The sequence below is a fragment of the Eretmochelys imbricata genome, chromosome 13, assembly GCF_965152235.1.
Source record: "Eretmochelys imbricata isolate rEreImb1 chromosome 13, rEreImb1.hap1, whole genome shotgun sequence".
Classification (NCBI taxonomy): Eukaryota; Metazoa; Chordata; order Testudines; family Cheloniidae; genus Eretmochelys; species Eretmochelys imbricata.
Window position 1 is genome coordinate 35,882,433 of NC_135584.1, and position 15,467 is coordinate 35,897,899.

Here is a 15,467-nt window from a genome sequence, read left to right on the forward strand (position 1 = left end):
GTGGGATATAATTGGTTACATAATCATGTTACAATATGTTAGGATTGGTTAGTTAAATTTCAGGAAAATGATTGGTTAAGGTATTTTACTATATAATCTGTAGTCAATATACTATTTTACTATATAATCTGTAGTCAATGAGGAAGTGGGGGGGTGGGGGGGAGATGGGAACAGGGAATGGGGGTAAGAAAAGTGGAATCATGTTTTCCTAAAGGGGGAAATGGGAACAGGGAATGGGAGTAAGGAAGTTGGAATCATGTTTGGCTAAGGGTAGGAATGGGAACAGGGACACAGGCGTAAGGCTCTGTGGTGTCAGAGCTGGGAAGGAGGATACTAAGGAAGGAAACTGGAATCATGCTTGCTGGAAGTTCACCCCAATAAACATCGAATTGTTTGCACCTTTGGACTTCGGGTATTGTTGCTCTCTGTTCATGCGAGAAGGACCAGAGAAGTAAGTGGGTGAAGGAATAAGCCCCCTAACAGGCAAAAAAGAGAGACAGAGCAACCACTAAGAGAATGCCTGTAAGGCCCCACCGGTCTAGAGCCCAGGTCTGTAGAGCTACCAGGTAGCTAACAGTTCCAGGCTGTCACCCAGGAGCAGCGGTAATCAGCCTGCGCTCCACTTCCCACGACCTGCTGTGGATACCGACCACGGGAAATTCCACCTTAATGTTTGACAGGCAACAGCCCTGTGACTCCTGATTGGCTCCATGCCCTATATAAACCCAAGGTGCATGACCAGGAAGTGTCCAGGCAACAGTGTGGATCTCTGTAGTTGCCATGACTGTTCCTGCTCCTTGCTCTAGAGTCCTGGCGTGACCTCAGCTTTTTTTTTCCCTCCTGACTGGGACCCTGAAACCTGACTTGGACTCTGACGGTCGGTGTCAACCCCAGGCTGGAACTGACTATGAACTCCTCAGCTACTCACAGCCTCCAGTTTGCCCCTGCTCTGACCCTTATCACTGACTGCCCTTGGTGGGATCCTGGTGATCATACTGTAGCCTGGTGGTTAGAGCACTGAGGTGGGAGACCAAAAATCCAGTGCTCCAACTCCAGTGATTTTCTTTTCAAAGTATTTATCCATCATGGAGCTTCAACAGGAGAGACTAAGAGAGCCTCTGGCCCAGTCACCCGGGCACTCTCCTGAGAGGTGGTAGATCCCTTTTCAAATCTCTTTGGCCCCTTAGGAAGTGGAGGTCTGGGCACCCTCACTGCAGGGCTAAAAGTTATGAGGGAGATTCTCCTCTTCTCTTCCCCCCTCCCTGCCACGTCCGTGAGTTTGCGTGAGTCTTGTGCGTGAGTTTGCATCCAGAGCCCAGTCTGCTAAGAGAGCTCTGAGCACGCTTATCTTATTGGGCCCCACAGGCGAATTAGGGGGCGTGATGCTGATCTTCCCCTGGATTGTGCATCACTGTGGAGCTTTGGTATCCAGGTGCCTACAGTGCAAGCAGAAACAGCTGCACAGGGAATATCTTTCTGCAGAAATTTAGTCACCTACAGTATTTAGGCACCAACAGTGTTAAGGCTAGAGGAACTCACTGTCTCCTCTACCTCACGCTTCCTCTGCCCTGACTCCATCTCCTCCCTTGTCTGAGGGCTCAGGCCTCACTGGGTAAATGGCCGGCACCTCCAGCTCTCTTGGTTCCCAGAAGCAAGAGAGAGACACGCTCACATTTTCTCCTCGTTAGCCCATACCCACAGCTGAACACTGCTCCTCTGCCGATCGGTGACATGGGATGGCCCTCTGCAGCCCTGGCCCAGCCCTGCCTCTCCCAAGCACCCCTGGAGAAGGTTCTGGTTATGGGTGACCTAACACAGCCCTCTGCAGCCTGGCCCAGCCCAGCTACCTCTCCTAACTGCCCATGGAGATGGCTGTGGTTGCTCCTCAGATCCCCATTTTGTCAGGCCTGTGGTAAATACGGCACCAGCATCTCCTGCGCTCCTGACTCCTGTGAGTAACCTGTAATCAGGAAAGTGGCACCATTAAATGCAATGGAGGTGCTGGTGTAAATAAGGGCTGATGCAGTGAGGCAATTGAGCCAGAGTCGGGGATGTGACAGGGATCAGTGTTACATTTCAGCCATTCAGAGCAATCATTTCATCCAGTGTTTGTACAGCACCTAGCACAACGGACTTCTGGGCCATGACTGGGGATCTTAACTGATTGCACAATGCAAATAATAAATTATATTGTAATTTTTTAGGGTTTCCATTAAAAAAAGCAAAACCTTTAAGGAAAGCTGATAATTTGCTTGAAATCGTCCTTTTATTAAGATCCAAAATTTCCTTCAGAAAAAGATTTCGCAGAAACTTTGTGACCATATTTTACACCTGGTTATGAGGTGTAAGCAGAGAGAGCTCATGTGATTTAGAAAGTTGTCAGTGTCAGGGCTGTTGCCTGTGCCATCGACACAGAAGACATAGCAATCATTCCCCAGACTCTGTCATTTAAATTGCTTTCACGAGCACTTTCGGGGACGACATGGCCTTCTCCTGAAAAGCTACAAACATGAGCAAGCATCTCCAGTTCATAAGGAACTTGTTCTTCCACATGATCCAATATTGTGGCTTGTGCTCATCATAAGAACAGCCATATGGCATGAGACCAATGGTCCATCTAGTCCAGTATTCTGTCTTCTGAAGGTTTTGTATAATATTACTATTCCCCAGGAGTTTATTTCTTCACAGTTTACTTTCCTGTTAACTATTTTTATGGGAGGTTTGTGTGTGTCTGTGTGTGGTTGGGGGTTGGGTTCTAACAGTGCAAACTATTTAGACAAAAATTACTAAAAATCTTGATTTAAGTTGTGCCACAGGGATGCTAATTATGTAGTTATGGGAATTAAATAAACTTAATTTTCCTCCCTCAGCATTTCTTTAGGATTTAAACCATGCTTATGTTATTTTTAAAATGTATGATAATATAGCTTTGAATTACTTGATTTCAGTTCCCATTTTATTTACTTTTAGTATTGTGATTAAAAACTTTTTCACTGCAGAAATTAACAGTTTGCTTTTTTTCTTTTAAGCAGGAGGGGATGTGGGGCAACACACTTCTTTATTACTATATCATTTCTCTCCTTCATGTTGTTACTCAGTCCCTCATGATCACACATGGCTTTTGTGTTTTGAACTGTTAGATTTTATTAAAACACATATGTAAATAAGGTTGATCTGCAGTGACCTTTCCACCTGTGCTTTAAATAAAATTTTATTGTGAACCCCCTCAATTGAGGATTTTTATATTACACCCAGGCATCTATTAGCAGATATCCTCAACAGCCAGAGATTGGGCACTAGATAAGGAGGGCTCTGAGTTATTACAGAGAATTATTTGCCAAGGGTCTGGCTCATGTGTCTCGCCAATATGCTCAGGGTCTAACAGATCATCATATTTGGGATCAGGAAGGAATTTTCCCTTGGTCAGATTGGCAGAGACCCTGGGCGGTTTTAACCTTGCTCTGCAGCCTGGGGTCACTTGCTAGTTTGAACTGGAATAAATGGTGGATTCTCTGTAACTTGAAGACTTCAAATCAGAATTTGAGGACTTCAGTGACTCAGCCAGTGGCTATGGGTCTGTCACAGGAGTAGGTGGATGAGATTCTATGACCTGTAATGTGCAGGAAGTCAGGTTAGATGACCACAATGGTTCCTTCTGGCCTTAAACTCTGCAAGTCTAATCCACATAGGAGAGAGACATTATATATTTATTAGAACTCAGACTTCCAAAGGTGCCCATAGGATCTGAATGAGCAGTTCTTATTTTAACAGGAATTGGGCATCAAAATCCCTAAGGCAGATTTGAAATCTCAACCTCAGTGTGAGAAATACTTCAATCAGCATTTTAATAGTGATTCACAGATAAAGGGCCAGGTTTCCAAAGGTGTTGAGGCACCTAAAATGGCAGATGGAAAGTGGGATTTACTAAAGCATCCAACTAAGTTAGGCACCTGTCAAGGTTCCTTCCCCACTCTGAACTCTAGGGTACAGATGTGGGGACCTGCATGAAAACCTCCTAAGCTTCCTTTTACCAGCTTAGGTTAAAACTTCCCCAAGGTACAAAATTATTTTACCCTTGGATTTCCACTGCCACCACCAAACTTTATCTGGGTTTACTGGGAAACGTGGTTTGGACACGTCTTTCTCCCCAAAATCCTCCCAACCCTTGCACCCCACTTCCTGGGGAAGGTTTGGTAAAAATCCTCACCAATTTGCATAGGTGACCACAGACCCAAACCCTTGGATTTTAGAACAATGAAAAAGCATTCAGTTTCCTTACAAGAAGACTTTTAATGGAAGTAAAAAGAAAAGAATCACCTCGGTAAAATCAGGATGGTGAATACCTTACAGGGTAATTAGATTCAAAACATAGAGAATCCCTCTAGGCAAAACCTTAAGTTACAAAAAAGACACACAGACAGGAATATTCATTCTATTCAGCACAGCTATTTTCTCAGCCATTTAAAGAAATCATAATCTAACACATACCTAGCTAGATTACTTACTAAATTCTAAGACTCCATTCCTGTTCTGTCCCTGGCATAAGCATCACACAGACAGACACAAACCCTTTGTTTTTTTCCCTCCTCCCAGCTTTTGAAAGTATCTTGTCTCCTCATTGGTCATTTTGGTCAGGTGCCAGCGAAGTTACCTTTAGCTTCTTAACCCTTTACAGGTGAGAGGATTTTTCCTCTGGCCAGGAGGGATTTTAAAGGGGTTTACCCTTCCCTTTATATTTATGACAACGCCAATAAACATCGAATTGTTTCCACCTTTGGACTTCGGGTATTGTTGCTCTCTGTTCATGTAAGAAGGACCAGGGAAGTAAGTGGGTGAAGGAATAAGCCGCTAACATCTTGATGCCATGACTTGGATGAATCACATAGGATAGGTGAGTGGCAGCCTGTAAGTCCCCCTCCCCAACAGTTCACGCAGCTGCTCGTATATAGCGAACGCTCGTGATGGTAGTTGCGGGTTCTGGCAAGCCAGCGTAAAGGATTTTTTGGATAAATGGATAAGGAAGAACCAGGGCCCATACCAGGTGCAGGGGCAACCTGGGATGAGATTAAAAAGGAAATGGAGGAAGTGTTAGGGGACCCAGAGGGATCGGGGTTGGCTGAGGAGCCCACCCTCCTTGGTATATGGGTAGTGGAAGAAGGTCCCTGCCCATTGGGACTGAATGCCTTCTAGGGAAAGGAGGCACTTCAGTCTGCTTGTGAGAGGTTTGAAGTAAGGACAGCATTATGGGAAGCTGCCAGTAATCTTTCAAGTTTGGTGCTGCTTCAGCAAGGGCTGCTGAAGGGTTATAAAATAGTTAGGGGTGGTTAAAGATGATTTGGCACAACAGGGTTTAGAGTCAAAAGCAGAGTTAACAGACTATCTTTAGAGACTGGAGCTGAGACTTGGTCCTGTGGGAGCGGGGGCAGGGGAAGGGAAAGGTTTCAAAGTGCAAAATGGCAGGTTTGCAGGAGCAGGTAACAACCCCCACTCTTCTCCCAGAGCCAGGATGAGAACCTGGGGATAAGGGTTCCCTACTGTTTCAACCCAGGGAGCCTACTCTTGGCTCAGAGCTAACTATGCACTATAAGGTGGGTAGAAAGTTGGCTAGATTGTCGGGCTCAATGGGTAGTGATCAATGGCTCCATGTCTAGTTGGCAGCCGGTGTCAAGTGGAGTGTCCCAGGGGTCAGTCCTGGGGCCGGTTTTGTTCAATATCTTCATAAATGATCTGGAGGATGGTGTGGATTGCACCCTCAGCAAGTTTTCAGATGACACTAAGCAAGGAGGAGAGGTAGATACACTGGAGGGCAGGGATAGGATACAGAGGGACCAAGACAAATTGGAGGATTGGGCCAAAAGAAATCTGATGAGGTTCAATAAGGATAAGTGCAGGGTCCTGCACTTAGGACGGAAGAACCCCATGCACAGCTACAGACTAGGGACCGAATGGCTAGGCAGCAGTTCTGCGGAAAAGGACGTACGGGTGACAGTGGACGAGAAGCTGGATATGAGCCAGCAGTGTGCCCTTGTTGCCAAGAAGGCCAATGGCATTTTGGGATGTATAATTAGAGGCATAGCGAGCAGATCGAGGGACGTGATCGTCCCCTTCTATTCGACATTGGTGAGGCTTCATCTGGAGTACTGTGTCCAGTTTTGGGCCCCACACTACAAGAAGGATGTGGATAAATTGGAGAGAGTCCAGCGAAGGGCAAGAAAAATGATTAGGGGTCTGGAACACATGAGTTATGAGGAGAGGCTGAGGGAACTGGGATTGTTTAGTCTGCAGAAGAGAAGAATGAGGGGGGATTTGATAGCTGCTTTCAACTACCTGAGAGGTAGTTCCAGAGAGGATGGTTCTAGACTATTCTCAGTGGTGGAAGAGGACAGGACAAGGAGTAATGGTTTCAAGTTGCAGTGGGGGAGGTTTAGGTTGGATATTAGGAAAAACTTTTTCACTAGGAGGGTGGTGAAACACTGGAATGCGTTGCCTAGGGAGGTGGTGGAATCTCCTTCCTTAGAAGTTTTTAAGGTCAGGCTTGACAAAGCCCTGGCTGGGATGATTTAATTGGGTATGGGTCCTGCTTTTGAGCAGGGGGTTGGACTAGATGACCTCCTGAGGTCCCTTCCAACCCTGATATTCTATGATTCTATGATTCTATGTCCTTTTCTTCTTTTCCTTCTTCTTTTTCTCAGTTTACTTAATTTGCTGCAGGTAGCATATACTTTAAACTGACCCGACAGGCTTAATTGGTTTATTTCCACCTCTTCCCCCTCATCTCCCCCAGCCTTTCCACACTTTTGTTTTTCTGAAGTTTTAAAGGAGGATACTTTGGATATTTATGTGAAATGTTTTTGGTTATTTTGGACAAAGTATAACAGAGGTCTGCTGTATTCCACTGGAATTTTTGGAGTAAAAGATCCATGGGCATTTGTTCCACTGCCCCTTGTGTAGTATGGTGCCCTGCACCTTCTCTCATATGAGCATACCACACCTATTCCAATTAGCGTTCCAGACTTCCCATTACAGTGGGACCAAGAAGGTTGGGTTCAGGTTTTCTAGTACACTGTAGGGTGTGGAGGGCTTACTACATTACTTATAGGTTATCTCCATATGCAACGTAACACAAGTACAGTTAACAATACAAAATTAATAATACAGGGTTCGGAGGAAAGTAAACATTTAGGAGTTGTGAAAATGGTACCAGGTAACTGTTGTGAAGATGTTAAAAGAGTAACAGTTGTGGTGTTACAAGAAGGAGGTTTTTGTTTAATGATAAAACCCAGTTATATAAATGTAACTGTATGTGCAACTCTATGCAGTCACATTGGATGGAAACTTGGTAATTAAATTATCCAAAGGGATCAGGTTGAGTGGCTACTACCACCACTATGCTTCTGTCCTCAGAAGCCTTTATAGCTATTCTGAAGGAAAATGGGCCCTTTTCCCACAGAAATGGTCTATAAGGGACTGCTGCAGGCAGCAGGCAGAGAGATAATCTGATCAAAATTATCTGACTATTGGGTAATGTAATCAAAATCACTAAAGGAATGTAAGGGGTTTCTATTGGAACTTAACTTGGCTGCCCCTGGTTGTGTCTAGTTGCATTAGATGGGAGTGTAATTGGGTACAGTTGTATAAAAAACAGTAATCGCAATTCAAGGAATGTTAGGCAAAAGAGAATTTTATGTGTGTGCACAGGTAAAAGAAAAGGAAAAGGAGCAATGATGGGAACACTGAGCCTTGGGGTGGCTCTGGGGGATCAGACTGTCGCTTTGGTGGGTGTGCATAAAAACTCTGGACACAGGGGAGGCAGTTACACCTTGTGTAAAATTAATGTAGCTAATATAATGTTATGAAGGTTAAACTATGGAAGAAATGTGCATTTTCCCAGAACATGTGCCGTGTATATTGGAGAAGGGGGTAAAAGAAATTCAAACAAAACACGGTACTTAATTAAAATCCTATTAGGGCTCCAAAAGGAGCCACAATAGGTTGTGCTTTCTTTTTCAGACCTTCCACCTCGAAGCTTGGCCCTATCAAGAAACGTGTTGCCATATGTCCTATGCTTTTCTAGTGATACCTGGACAGGAGGATCCCAAAAGAAAAAGAAAAAAAAGGGGTGGAGTGTTAGGATATAGATATTTAGGCCTGTCTGTAAAGGCCTATACTCTAATTTAGGTGTATTCTTATCAGTTAGCTAGTTATAGAGGTATAAAAGAAAGAATCAAAATCACTGTCTGCCAGTGTAAGGGCCTTCTCTCACTGTGACAGTCTGAGGCCCTGTTCTTAGGCTAAGGCCTTTAGCTAAGTAGCAGAGGCAGCCATAAGCTGGGAAGCGAACGGTCACATCCTTACATTCCAAACTAGTCACATTGAAATAAGGTGCTATTGGGCTGTTAGGAGTACAATCCTGTCCTGATAATGCCTATCGCCTTCAGAGAAAGGGAAGTGCCTAGAAGATGTAAAAGGAAATTTAGTTTGATAGCATCCTGTCTGGCAAGAACTCACTTATCAATAGCTGGGATGTGAAATCCTCATTTCTTTGTTGTTCTATCACTGTAGTCCCCATTTCCCTATTGTTTGTCTGTATAATCTCTGTCTGGTTCTGTGATTGTTTTTGTCTGCTGTATAATTAATTTTGTTGGGTGTAAACTAATTAAGGTGGTGAGATATAATTGGTTAAATAATCATGTTACAATATGTTATGATTGGTTTGTTAAATTTTAGTAAAATGATTGGTTAAGGTATTGCTAAGCAGAACTCAAGTTTTACTATATAGTCTGCAGTCAATCAGGAAGTAAGGGGGGGAATGAGAATAGGGAATGGGGGTGGGGAAATTGGAATCATGTTTTGCTAAGGGGGGGAATGGGAACAGGGACACAGGTAAGGCTCTGTGGTGTCACAGCTGGAAAGGGGGACACTAAGAAAGGAAACTAAAATCTTGCTTGCTGGAAGTTCACCCCAATAAACATTGAATTGTTTGCACTTTGGACTTCGGGTATTGTTGCTCTCTGTTCATGCAAGAAGGACCAGGGAAGTAAGGGGGTGAAGGAATAAGCCCCCTAACACAGCCCCTAGATGCATGGGCGGCCAGGGAGGCTCTGTGCACTGCCTCTGCCCTGAGGGCCGGCTCCGCAGCTCCCATTGTCTGGGAACTGTGACCAATAGAAGCTGCAGTGGTGGTGCCTGCAGGCTTGAGGGCAGTGTCCATAGCCTCCCTGGACGCCAGTGTGTCTAGGGGCTGCTGGGATCTGGCGGCCGCTTCCAGAGAGCTGTGGTAAGCACTGCTGGGACCCCACACCCTGAACCCTTTCCCAAACCCCAACCTCCTGCCCCAGCCCCCTCCTGCACCCCAAACTCCTCATCCCTGTCCCCACCCTACAGTCTGCACCCCCATCTGAAGTCCTCACCCCCCCCACACCCCAACCCCCTGCCCCAGCCCGGAGCCCTCTCCCGCACCCTTAACCCCTCATTTCTGGCCCCACCCAGAGCCCACACACCCAGCCCAGAACCCATGCCCCGCTGCACTCCAACCCCCTGCCCCAGCCCAGAGCCCTCTCCTGCACCCCAAACCTCCAATCCCCAGTCTTACCCCAGAGCCCTCTCCCACACCCTGAACCCCTCTTTTCTGGCCTGCACTGCCAGCCGGAGCCCTCACCACCCTCCCTCACCCCAACCCTCTGCCCTAACCTGGTGAAAATGAGTGAGGGTGGGGGAGAGTGGGTGACGGAGGGAGGGGGGATGGAACAAGCAGGGGCAGGGCCTCAGGGATGGGGTGGGGCAATGGTGTTTGGTTTTGTGCAATTAGAAAGTTGGCAACCTTATAGTTTGGCCATTCTTAGAATACAATTTTTTGAGGGAACCAATATTGATTATGATGATGATGATGGATTCTAAGGAATCCAACGCAATAATGCTTAGCTTCCACTAACACTGTATGTAAGAAAATAAGTTGGTCCAGATCCTCAACTGATATAAAGGTCCATAGCTCAATTGAAGCCATTGTGCCAGATCTGCATTAATATAAATGGATGTAGCTCTGGTGAAGTCAATTGGCCAAACCCCAGCTAACGTAAATGCCATAACTCCATTGAAGTCAATGGGTCAGATGGTGCAAATTGACATTCCTACATTAAAGTAAATGGAGCTATGACCATTTACACCAGCTGAGGATCTGGCTCAATGGATTTAAGCATGCTGGGTCAAAATCCTTCTTCCCTCAGTTCTTAGCCAGAACCCCCATTGACTTCAATAACAGTTTTGTCTGTGTACTGAGTGGAAACATGAGTAACGACTGCAGTATTTGTTTCCCTTCTGTCATTTGGAGATATATATATATATATACACACACACACACACACACACACGAATGGAGAAAAATAAACATTTTGTATAATTTGTACCAGCTGTCTAAGTAAAACCTTTTGTTTTCTGTTTGGGAGACATAGCCAGGTCTTAAACAATGGGCTTGATTCTGCTTGATCGCTGCCATGAATCAGGAGTAACTCCATGGATTTCCATTGCAGTGATGAGAGAGTCAGGGACAACATCTCCATACCCAAGGGATTCCCATAGGAAGAAATCATGACATCTCTATGGCCAGATCTTCAGCTGGTTTAATAAGATGTACCCCCATCAACTTCAGTGGAGCTATGGCTGTTTTACAGCAGCTGAGCATCTGAGCCTGTTGAATCCCATGGAACTATGGCCCTCATTTTTTAAATCTCATTTAACTGACTCAGTTTTTAATCAGAGCATACTCAACCATTAATCAACCCGCATCAGATTTTTATTTAAATTTTGAACAGTAATTACACAGCTGTTACTTACCATATATTTAATATTTACTCAACATGTAGACTGGGATTTTCAACAGAGATGAATTAATTTTAAATGAAGTGTGCTGTGATTACACTCTGTTTTAGTTGTGATACATACAAGTACCACTGATTCCTAAAATCAGAAAGTTTACCACATGGCTGACAATAGATTCAGTGGCTTAAATTTTCAATTGAGACTAATAAAAATACCTAGCTCTTATTGAGTTAGACTTAGTGAGATGAAGTGGAAACCAAATTGAGGTTTCCTGAGCTCCTGACTAATGCCCAGTGTGTGTGTGTGTGTGTGTGTGTGTGTACTATGAGATTGCATTGTGTGTGTGTGTGTGTGTGTGTGTGTGTACTGTGAGATTGCATTGACATTAGTGGCTTCTCTGAATAAGCCCTGAGTGACAACTTAGTACCTCAGGATTTACATCAATGAATGTATCATCAAGCAGAGTTGTCTTTTTTCTTACAGTCACGTTCTTTGGAGACAATTCGTGCCACACTGACCACTTCTTTCAAGGCTTCTTTCACCTCTTTGTTCCTCAGGGTATAAATGAATGGGTTCAGTACAGGAATGATGATAGTGTTCAGCACATGAACAGTTTTGCTCACATCTAAAGACTCTGTTACGGAAGGCTTGATATGTAGGAAAACGGTTGAGCTGTACCAGATAATCACAACAGTGAGATGGGCAGAGCAAGTGGAAAAGGCTCTTTGTCGGCCTTGAGCTGACAGGATTCTCCATATAGTGGAGATGATGTAAACGTAGGACACCAGGGTTATCACACAGAAGCCCAGGATGACAAAGCATAAGATGATGAAGGCCACCATCTCAACCGAGTGGGTGTCTATGCAAGAAATGACTATCCATGGTGCTATGTCACAAAAGAAGTAACTGATGATGTTAGGCCTGCAGAAGGACAACCTGGCTATCAGAAATGCTGGGACAGAAATAGCCAGGAAACCACACACTCAAGAACCGAGGGCCAGCCGAGCAGACAAGGTGCTGTTCATGAGGCAGCTGTAGCGCAGTGGGTGGCATATGGCCAAATAGCGATCATGGGCCATGACAACCAAGAGAAAATATTCTGTGCATCCCAGGGAGAAAACAAAGTACCTCTGCAAGAGGCAGCTGTGGAAGGAATTACCTTGGCTTTCCCCCATGAGGATTGCCAGAGCTTTGGGGACACAGGCTGTGGTGTGGCAGATCTCCAGGGAAGAGCGGTTGCAGAGGAAGAAATACATGGGTGTATAGAAGTGCCAGTGTGTCCTCACTAAGATTATGATGGAGATATTTTGCATGACCATCAGGATGTACATGACAAGGAAGAGGACGAAGAGGGAGACCTGCAAATACCAACTGCTGGGGAATCCCAGGAGGATAAAACCATGCACACTGCTTTGGTTTCCTCTTTGTAAATTGGCTGCCAAATTCATCTGTCAAGACCCAGAGATCATAAGGGACAGAGCTAGACATTGTTCAACACATTGTTAGATATTGTTGACCTTGAATATTGGAGTACAGAACCCTAATAACTTACTTATGCTTTGATCAAAAATATTGAAAAGGTATATTAAATAAAATGTGCATGAAAATGAATTCCATTTTTGAACAGTCCTCTGGAACCCTGTTGCACCCAATATATATTTTTCTGGTGTGACCTCTAGTTGACTGGTATGATCATAGAATCATAGAATATCAGGGTTGGAAGGGACCTCAGGAGGTCATCTTGTCCAACCCCCTGCTCAGGACCAGTTCCTGATTTTTGCCCCAGATCCCTAAATGGCTCCCTCAAGGATTGAACTCACAACCCTGGGTTTAGCAGACCAATGCTCAAACCACTGAGCTATCCCTCCCCGCTCCCTTTAGCCCTCCCTCATGTCTCCCTTTAGTGGCTCAATTGCACTCACAGAAATCAGAGGCAGAAAGATTTTTAAAAAATTATTTGCTTGCCTTTTTTTGGGTTACCAAAAATTGGGTGTTACCAATTTCTTAGAACATAAGAACGGACATACTGAATCAGAACAAAGGTCCATCTAGCCCCTATCCTGTCTTCTGACAGTGGATGTTGCCACATGTTTCTGAAGGAATGAACAGAACAGGTCAATTATCAAGTGATCCATCCCCTGTCCTCCACACCCAGCATCTGGCAGTTAGAGGTTTAGGGAGACCCAGAACATGGGACGGGATCCCTGGCCATTTTGGCTAATAGCCATTGATGGATCTATCTGCCATGAACTTATCTAATTTGTTTTTGAATGCAGTTATACTTTTGGCCTTCACAACATCCCCTGTCAACGAGTTCCAGGGGTTAACTGTGTGTTGTGTGAAGAAGTACTTCCTTAAGTATATTTTAAACCTGCTGCTTATTAATTTCATTTGGTGACCCCTAGTTCTTATGTTTATGTGAAGGAGTGAATAAAATTTCCTTATTCATTTTCTCCTCACCATTCATGATTTTATAGACTCTATCATATCCCCCTTTAGTCATCTCTTTTCTAAAATGAATCATCCCACACTTTTTAATCTCTTCTCATTGGAAAGCTGTTCCATACCCTTAATCGTTTTTTGTTGCTGTGCTCTGTATTTTTTCCAATTCTAATTTTTTTTTGAGATTTGGCAATAAGAACTGCATACAGTATTCAAGGTGTGGGTGTACCATAGATGTATATAGTGGCATTATGATATTTTCTGTCTCATTATCTCTCCCTTTCCTAATGGTTCCTAACATTTGGTTTGCTTTTTTGACTACCACTGCACATTAAGCAGATGTTTTCAGAGAACTATCCACAATGATTCCAAGATCTCTTTCTTGAGTGGTAACAGCTAGTTTGGATCCCATCTGTGTAAATCGATGCAACTGCATTGAAATCACTGGGCCTGATCTGCCACTATTGTAAATCAGTGCAGCTACATTTAAGTCAGTGGAGCCATGAAAGATTACATCAAGCGAAGAGCTGGCTCAGTATAACTGATTTAACACCCTCAAGGAAGATTCATACTAAAAAGTACTTCAATGACAAAGTCTAGGTGCATCCGTGATACATATAGCTTATGTGACAAAGCTCTGTCCTTGTCTCCGTGGGTCCTGCATTTTCTGGCAGATTTTGCTCGCTTCAGAGGCTCACTGTGACCCTCCATGTAGCCCTTCTCTCTCTAGAGGCAAGGATCACAGCCTACTGAGCCATTTTCATCATGAGCCAGCAAGAGAGGTGAGGACTTGCACAGTCCCTCCCTTGCACAGTCTCTGTTGTCTCCCAGTCTCACTGATTAATTCACAGGGGGAAGGGGGAAGCCCGGCATGCCCTCTACTCCAGGCTCCAGCCCAGGGACCCTAATAGTATCAGCTGTGGTAGCTGACCTTTTGGAAACAGGATACGTACAATTCCCTTGGCCACTTCCCCACAGCAGCCCCCCACTTCCTCAATATCTCCTTCACCCTTACCTCAGGGCCTCCTTCCTTCTGCCTGTTTTGGTTTGTACTGCTCAGTTTATCCAACAGCACAGCTTCCTCCTACAGCTCCTGACACGCGCACCCACCTGACTAACTGGGAGGCTTTTAACTAGTTTCAGCCAGCCCCTGATTGGCTTCAGGTGTCCCAATCAACCTTGCTGTCTTCCCTGCCTTCTGGTAAACTCTTAATTGGCCCCAGGTGTCTTAATTGATCTGGAGCAGCTGCCACTTGCTTATCCTGGTAACAGGGATTTGTTTAGCCTGTGGCTAATATATCTGTCTCCCACTACTTTGCTGTAGCCATCTGGCCTTGCACCATCACACTTAGTAGTTGCAGTAATGCGACTAAAAATCTGACAAAACACACAACCACTGCATTGGATGGGGTATGCTAAAGTTAAACAAAGTAATAAATAGTACAGAGAAGTTAAATAAGTCACCACTGACTACACTTTTTCATAATACAATAAAAAAAAGAACATTCAATGAAATTGCAAAACTCTATATAAAACTGATCAAATGAAATATTAAAAATATTATTACACAACGCATAACTACCATTTAGAATTCATTGCCATGATGATTGTCAAGGCCCAGAGCTCAGCAAGATTAGAAAAGAAAGTTGATATAAATAATGAGAACATCCATAGATAGAAACTTTCATTTGATCTTCTCTTCACCGATTATGCGTTAGTTATTATGGAAGAAGACTGTGAGAGGGGAAGTGACTTGCCCAGGCAGAAAGTAAAAAAGATTTATAGAGAAGCATGAATGGGGATGAAAGAAAGAAAGAATTATATATGGGGATGGATCAACAGATAAAAAGACAGACTGAAAGAAACAGTGATAGAGAAATATGTACAGGGACAGAGAGAAACAACTAATGTCAGAGAGATATGTGCGGGGGTGGATAGCTAGTGAGGTATGTACAGGGACTGATGGATAGATGGATAGACAGATAAACGTAAAGAAAGGAAGAATAATATAGAAGTATGTACAGGGATAGATAAACAAAAAATTACAGAGATATATGTACAGGAGAAAGAAAGAGTGTGATTGAGTGGTATGTACCAGAAAAGAGAGAGAGAATTATAGATAGATAGATTAGATTAGATATTGGCTAAATTTCTCCTTCCATATCTGAATGAATTTCAAGGGGATTAGACATTCTGAACTATTAACCTAG

The 15,467-nt window shown here is 44.2% G+C and overlaps 1 pseudogene; it reads right to left on the bottom strand.

Annotated features, from left to right (window-relative positions):
* Positions 1-11,270: 11,270 nt before the first annotated feature.
* On the bottom strand, positions 11,271-12,263 carry LOC144273189 (olfactory receptor 6F1-like; annotated as a pseudogene).
* Positions 12,264-15,467: the final 3,204 nt, after the last annotated feature.